The sequence below is a fragment of the Pezoporus wallicus genome, unplaced genomic scaffold (assembly GCF_028554395.1).
Source record: "Pezoporus wallicus isolate ANWC-B61680 ecotype Strahan unplaced genomic scaffold, APGP_CSIRO_Pwel_v1 contig_14653, whole genome shotgun sequence".
NCBI lineage: Eukaryota > Metazoa > Chordata > Aves > Psittaciformes > Psittacidae > Pezoporus > Pezoporus wallicus.
The window spans coordinates 1-7,559 of record NW_026641549.1 but is presented as its reverse complement, the minus strand read 5'-3'; the positions used below and the strand labels follow the sequence as shown (position 1 = coordinate 7,559).

At 62.7% G+C, this 7,559-nt stretch overlaps 1 long non-coding RNA gene across 1 annotated transcript; it reads left to right on the top strand.

Annotated features, from left to right (window-relative positions):
- The first annotated feature begins 377 nt into the window (after positions 1-377).
- On the top strand, positions 378-5,896 carry LOC130607262 (uncharacterized). The gene is made up of 4 exons (XR_008974198.1): positions 378-523; positions 1,650-1,769; positions 3,476-3,604; positions 5,734-5,896. It is a non-coding gene; the product is annotated as an uncharacterized LOC130607262 (long non-coding RNA).
- Positions 5,897-7,559: the final 1,663 nt, after the last annotated feature.

The window sequence follows — 7,559 nt, the reverse complement described above, 5'->3', positions numbered from 1 at the left end:
CCCTTTGGGACCCCTTTTTGGGGACCCCCCCTTTGGGACCTCTCTTTGGGGACCCCCCTTTGGAGACCCCCCCTTGGGACCCTCCCTTTGGGAACCCCCTTTGGGATCCCCCCCTTGGAACCCCCCCTTTGGAGACCTCCCCTTTGGGACCCCTTTTTGGGGACCCCCTTTGGAGACCCCCCTTTGGGACCCCCCTTTGGGACCCTCCCTTTTTGGGACCCTCCTTTGGAGACCCCCCTTTGGGACCCCCCCTTTTGGGACCCCCCCTTTGTGACCCCCCCCTTTGGGCCCCCTTTCTGGGGACCCCCCCTTTGGGACCCCCCCCTTTGGACCCCCCCCCTTTTGGGGCCCCCCTTTGCCCCCCCTGTGCCCACGGGCGGGGGCTGATGGGGTCCCATAGATGTGAACGAGTGCGAGGGGGGGGGGCTCTGCCCCAACGGCGTCTGCATCAACACCCCCGGCTCCTTCAAGTGCCAGTGCCCCCCCGGGCTGCAGCCGGCCAGGGACCCCCCCCGCTGCCAGGGTACCTGCAATGGGGGGCTATGGGCCATGGGGGCCTTTGGGGGGCTATGGGGCATGGGGGGCTATGGGGCATGGGGGGCTATAGGGGGTTATGGGGCATGGGGGGCTATAGGGGGCTATGGGGCATGGGGGGCTATAGGGGGTTATGGGGCATGGGGGGCTATGGGGGGCTATGGGGCATGGGGGGCTATAGGGGGTTATGGGGCATGGGGGGCTATAGGGGGCTATGGGGCATGGGGGTCTATAGGGGGTTATGGGGCATGGAGGTCTGTAGGGGGTTATGGGGCATGGGGGGCTATAGGGGGTTATGGGGCATGGGGGGCTATGGGGGGCTATGGGGCATGGGGGGCTATAGGGGGCTATGGGGCATGGGGGGCTATAGGGGGGCTATGGGGCATGAGGGCCTTTGGGGAGTTATGGGGAGCTATGGGGCATGGGGGGCTATAGGGGGCTATGGGGCATGGGGGCCTTTGGGGAGCTATGGGGGGCTATGGGGCATGAGGGCCTTTGGGGAGCTATGGGGGGGTTGTGGGGTATGGGGGTCTATGAGGGCTATTGGGGGCTATGGGTGTCTATGGGGCTCCATGGTTTTCTATGGGGTTCTATGGGTGTCTATGGGGTTCCATGGGGCTCTAAGGGTGTCTATGGGGCTCTATGGGTGTCTATGGAGCTTTATGGGTGTCTATGGAGCTCTAGGGGTGTCTCTGGGCCTCCATGGGGCTCTATGGGTGTCTATGGGGCTGCATGGTTTTCTATGGGTGTCTATGGGGCTCCATGGGGGTCTATGGGGTTCTATGGGTCTTTGTGGGGCTCCATGGGGCTCTATGGGTGTCTATGGGGCTCCGTGGTTTTCTATGGGGTTCTGTGGGGCTCTCTGGGTGTCTATGGGGCTCTATGGGACTCTGTGGGTGTCTATGGGGCTCCACGGTTTTCTATGGTTGTCTATGGGGCTCTATGGGTTCCTATGGGGCTCTGTGGGGGTCTATGGGGTTCTGTGGTTGTCTATGGGGCTCTATGGGTTCCTATGGGGCTCTGTGGGGGTCTATGGGGTTCTGTGGTTGTCTATGGGGCTCTATGGGTTCCTATGGGGCTCCGTGGGGCTCTCTTTGACCCCCACCTCCCCGCAGACATCGATGAGTGCGAGTTCGCGGCCGCGTGCGTGGGGGGGGAGTGCGTGAACACCCCCGGCTCCTTCCGGTGCCTCTGCAGGGCCGGGTTCACGCTGCGCCACGGCCGCACCTGCCAGGGTGGGTGCGGGACCCCCCCGGGACCCCCCCCGGGACCCCCCCTGGGAACACCCAGTGGGACCCCCCCTGGGACCCCCCCATGTGACCCCCCTGGGAACCACCCCGTGACCCCCCCATGTGACCCCCACTGGGACCTCCCCCGGGAACCCCCGTGGGACCCCCCCTGGGACCCCCCCCGGGAACCCCTGGGCCCCCCCCCCCCCGCCCCAGGGAACCCCCTCGGAACCCCCCTGGGACCCCCCCTGGGACCCCCCCCGGGAACCCCCCTGGGCCCCCCCCCGTGGGACGCCCCAGGGAACCCCCCTCGGAACCCCCCTGGGACCCCCCCTGGGACCCCCCCTGGGAACCCCCCTGGGACCCCCCCGGGAATACCCCTGGGACCCCCCCATGGGACCCCCCCGGGACCCCCCGATGTGACCCCACCTGGGAACCCCCCCGGGACCCCCTGTGTGACCCCCGTGTGACCCCCCTGTGACCCCACTGTGGGAACCCCCCTGGGACCCCCCCCGTGACCCCCCTGTGTGACCCCCATCGTTACCCCCTCCGTATGACCCCCCGACCCCCCATAACCAACCTTTGACCCCCCCCATGTGACACCCCCGTGACCCCCCGCATGACCCCCCCAACCTCCCCTATGACCCCCCTTTGACCCCCCATGTGATCCCCCTGGGAGCCCCCCCGTGACCCCCCTGTGACCCCCTCCGTGTGACCCCCCTGGGACCCCCCCTGTGAGCCCCCCATGACACCCCCTGTCTGACCCCGCCCGTGTGACCCCCCCCGTGTGACCCCCCCCCCGTGACCCATGGGTGCTATGGGGGTCTATAGGTGTCTGTGGGTGGCTATGGGGGCTATGGGTGTCTATGGGGTGCTATGGGTGCCTATGGGTGCTATGGGTGTCTATGGGTATCTGTGGATGTCTATGGGTGTCTATGGGTGCTATGGGTGTCTATGGATGTCTATGGGTGTCTATGGGTGCTTTGGATGTCTATGTGTGTCTATGGATGTCTATGGGTGTCTATGGGTGTCTATGGGTATCTATGGGTGCCTATGGGTGCTATGGGTGTCTATGGGTGCCTATGGGGGCTACGGGTGTCTATGGGTGTCTATGGGTGCTATGGGTGTCTCTGGGGTCCCTGGGTGTCTATGGATGTCTATGGGTGTCTATGGGTGCCTATGTGGGCTATGGATGTCTATGGGTGTCTGTGGGTGTCTATGGGTGTCTATGGATATCTATGGATGTCTATGGGTGTCTATGGATGTTTATGGATGTCTATGGGTGCTATGGGTGTCTATGGGTGCTATGGATGTCTATGGGTGCTATGGGTGTCTATGGATGTCTATGGGTGTCTATGGGTGCTATGGGTGTCTATGGGTGTCTATGGATGTCTATGGGTGTCTATGGGTGCTATGGGTGTCTATGGGTGTCTATGGGTGTCTATGGGTGCTATGGGTGTCTATGGGTGTCTATGGGTGTCTATGGGTGTCTATGGGTGCTATGGATGTCTATGGGTGCTATGGGTGTCTATGGGTGCTATGGATGTCTATGGGTGCTATGGGTGTCTATGGGTGCTATGGGTGTCTATGGGTGCCTATGGGTGTCTATGGGTGTCTATGGGTGCTATGGATGTCTATGGGTGCTATGGGTGTCTCTGGGGTCCCTGGGGGCGAGGCGCGGTGCCGCCGCCTGACCCCCAGGCCGTGCGCAGACATCGATGAGTGCGCGCTGGACCCGGGGCTCTGCGCGCCCCACGGCGCCTGCACCAACCTCGAGGGCTCCTTCGCCTGCCACTGCCCCCCCGGGTACAGCCCCACCCCCGACCAGCGCGGCTGCACCGGTGTGTGGGGCACGGGGGGGCAATGGGGGCGATGGGGGGTAATGGGGCAGTGGGGGCAATGGGGGCAATGGGGGTAATGGGGAAATTGGGGCAGTGGGGGGTAATGGGGGCAATGGGGGCAGTGGGGGCAATGGGGGTTAATAGGGCAGTGGGGGCAATGGGGGTAATGGGGGCAATGGGGGTAATGGGGCAATTGGGGCAGTGGGGGGTAATGCGGCAATGGGGGTAATGGGGGGCAATGGGGGCAATGGGTGTAATGGGGGCAGTGGGGGGCAATGGGGGTAATGGGAGCAATGGGGGGCAATGGGGGCAATGGGGATAATGGGGGCAATGGGGGCAGTGGGGGGAATGGGGGGGAATGGGAGCGATGGGAGTAATGGGGGCAATGGGGGTAATGGGGACAATGGGGCTAATGGGGCAATGGGGCAGTGGGGGGGCAATGGGGGTAATGGGGGCAGTGGTGGTAATGGCAGTGGGGCAGTGGGGGGCAATGGGGGTAATGGGGGTAATGGGGGTAATGGGAGCAATTGGGGCAGTGGGGGGCAATGGGGGTAATGGGGGCAATGGGGGCAGTGGGGGTAATGGGGGCAATGGGGGTAATGGGTCAATGGGGGGCAATGGGGGTAATGGGGGTGATGGGGGGGCAATAGAGATCAGTGGGGGTGATGGAGCTGTGGGCCTGGGGTGGTCCCTGGTGCTCTTGGGGGTCACTGGGAGGTCTTGGGGTGCCCAAAGGAGTATGGGGGCACTGGGGAGTCCCTGGGGTTTTAATGGATGGCAGTGGGGTGTCAGTGGGTGTCTCTGGTCTCCATGGGTCTCTATGGGTCTCTATGGTCCCTATGGTCTCTATGGGGTCTCTATGGGTACCTATGGGTCTCTGTTGGTCTCTGTGGGTCTCTATGGGTCTCTATGGGTCTCTATATTCTCTTTGGTCTCTCTGGGTCTCTATAGGTCTCTATGGGTCTCTATGTGGCCTCTATGGGTCTCTATTGGGTCTCTATGGGTATCTATGTTCTCTATGGTCTCTATGGTCTCTATGGGTCTCTATGTTCTCTATGGGTCCCTATGGGTCTCTATGGGTCTTTATGGGTTTCTATGGTCTCTATGGGTCTCTATGGGTCTCTATGGGTTTCTATGGTCTCTATGGGTCTCTATGGGTCTTTATGGGTTTCTATGGTCTCTATGTTCTCTATGTGTCTCTCTGGTTCTCTGTGGGTCCCTATGGGTTCCTATGGGTCTCTATGGGTCCCTGTGGGTCTCTCTGGGTCCCTATGGGTCTCTATGGGTCCCTGTGGGTCTCTCTGGGTCCCTATGGGTCTCTATGGGTTTCTATGGGTCCCTGTGGGTCTCTGTGGGTCCCTATGTGTCTCTGTGGGTCTCTATGGGTCTCTATGGATCTCTCTGGGTCTCTATGGTTCCTATGGGTCCCTGTGGGTCTCTCTGGGTCTCTATGGTCCCTATGGGTCCCTGTGGGTCTCTCTGGGTCCCTATGGGTCTCTATGGCTCCCTATGGGTCTCTATGGGTCCCTATGGGTCTCTATGGGTTTCTATGGGTCTCTATGGGTCCCTGTGGGTCTCTGTGGGTCTCTATGGGTCTCTGTGGGTCTCTCTGGTCTCTATGGTTTGTATGGGTCTCTATGGGTCTCTATGGGTCCCTATGGGTCTCTGTGGGTCTCTATGGTTCCTATGGGTCTCTATGGTTCCTATGGGTCCCTGTGGGTCTCTATGGTTCCTATGGGTCCCTGTGGGTCTCTATGGTTCCTATGGGTCCCTGTGGGTCTCTATGGTTCCTATGGGTCCCTGTTGGTCTCTATGGTTCCTATGGGTCTCTATGGTCCCTATGGGTCCCTGTGGGTCTCTATGGTTCCTATGGGTCCCTGTTGGTCTCTATGGTTCCTATGGGTCTCTATGGTTCCTATGGGTCCCTGTGGGTCTCTATGGTTCCTATGGGTCTCTATGGTTCCTATGGGTCCCTGTGGGTCTCTATGGTTCCTATGGGTCTCTATGGTTCCTATGGGTCTCTATGGTTCCTATGGGTCTCTGTGGGTCTCTATGGTTCCTATGGGTCTCTATGGTTCCCATGGGTCCCTGTGGGTCCCTGTGGGTGCCGGTGCTGACGGGGGGCTCAGCGCGGGCCCCCCCCGCCCCACGCAAGCTCTGCTACGTGAGCCTGGAGGACTCCGTGTTCTGCGACTCGGTGCTGGGCACCAACGTGACGCGGGGCGAGTGCTGCTGCTCGCTGGGGGCCGGCTGGGGGGACCAGTGCGAGGTGTTCCCCTGCCCCCTGCCCTCCTCGGGTACGGCCCGGCCGCTGCGGGGCGCCATGGGGGGGATGTGGGGGCGATGTGGGGTGGGGGTGTGGGGGGGGTGGGGTGTGGGGTGGGATGTGGGGTGGGATGTGGGGTGAGCTATGGGGTGGGATGTGGGGTGGGATGTGGGTGGGGGGTGGGATGTGGGGTGGCTATGGGGTGGGATGTGGGGTGGGATGTGGAGTGAGCTATGGGGTGGGATGTGGGGTGAGCTATGGGGTGGGATGTGGGGTGAGCTATGGGGTGGGATGTGGGGTGAGCTATGGGGTGGGATGTGGGGTGGGATGTGGGGTGAGCTATGGGGTGGGATGTGGGGTGAGCTATGGGGTGGGATGTGGGGTGGGATGTGGGGAGGGATGTGGGGTCCGATGTGCGCTCGGCTATGGGCTGGGATCTCGGGAGCGTAGTGTGGTGGGATGTGGGGTGGGATGTGGGGTGAGCTATGGGGTGGGATGTGGGGTGAGCTATGGGGTGGGATGTGGGGTGGGATGTGGGGTGAGCTATGGGGTGGGATGTGGGGTGAGCTATGGGGTGGGATGTGGGGTGGGATGTGGGGAGGGATGTGGGGTGCGCTGTGGGGTGGGGTATGGGGTGGGATGTGGGGTGGGTTGTGGGGTGGGATGTGGGGTGAGCTGATGTGGGGTGGGATGTGAGCTATGGGGTGGGATGTGGGGTGGGATGTGGGGTGAGCTATGGGGGTGGGGGTGAGCTATGGGGTGGGATGTGGGGTGGGATGTGGGGTGAGCTATGGGGTGGGATGTGGGGTGGGTTGGGGGTGGGATGTGGGGTGGGGGTGGGATGTGGGGTGATGTGGGGTGGGATGTGGGGTGAGCTATGGGGTGGGATGTGGGGTGGGATGTGGGGTGTGGTATGGGGTGGGATGTGGGATGCACTATGGGGTGAGCTATGGGGTGGGCTGTGGGGTGGGATGTGGGGTGGGGTATGGGGTGGGATGTGGAGTGGGATGTGGGGTGCACTATGGGGTGAGCTGTGGGGTGGGATGTGGGGTGGGATGTGGGGGGTGCTGTGGGGTGGGATGTGGGGTGGGATGTGGGGTGTGGTATGGGGTGGGATGTGGGGTGGGATGTGGGATGGGATGTGGGGTGGGATGTGGGGGGCTCTGTGGGGTGGGATGTGGGGTGCACTATGGGGTGAGCTATGGGGTGGGATGTGGGGTGTGGTATGGGGTGGGCTGTGGGGTGGGATGTGGGGTGCACTATGGGGTGAGCTGTGGGGTGCACTATGGGGTGAGCTGTGGGGTGCACTGTAGGGTGGGCTATGGGGTGGGATGTGGGGTGCACTATGGGGTGAGCTGTGGGGCGGGCTGTGCAGTGGGCTGTGGGGTGCGCTATGGGGTGGGCTATGGGGAGTGCTACGGGGCGCGCTATGGGCCAGGCCATGGGATGGCTGTGGTGCAGGTGTGGGGCGGGTGTGGGGCTGGGGCGACCAGTGCAAGGTGTTCCCTTGCCCCCCGCCCTCCTCGGGTACCATGGGTGGGGTGGGATGTGGGGGGTGCTGTGGGGCCGGCTATGGGGCAGGCTGTGGGGTGGATTGGGGGTCCCCAATGAGGAGCTCCCCCACCTCCATCCCCTCTTTGAAGGGGTCTAGGGGAGGCTCTGGGGGGGGGGAGGCTGCAGTGGGTCCGG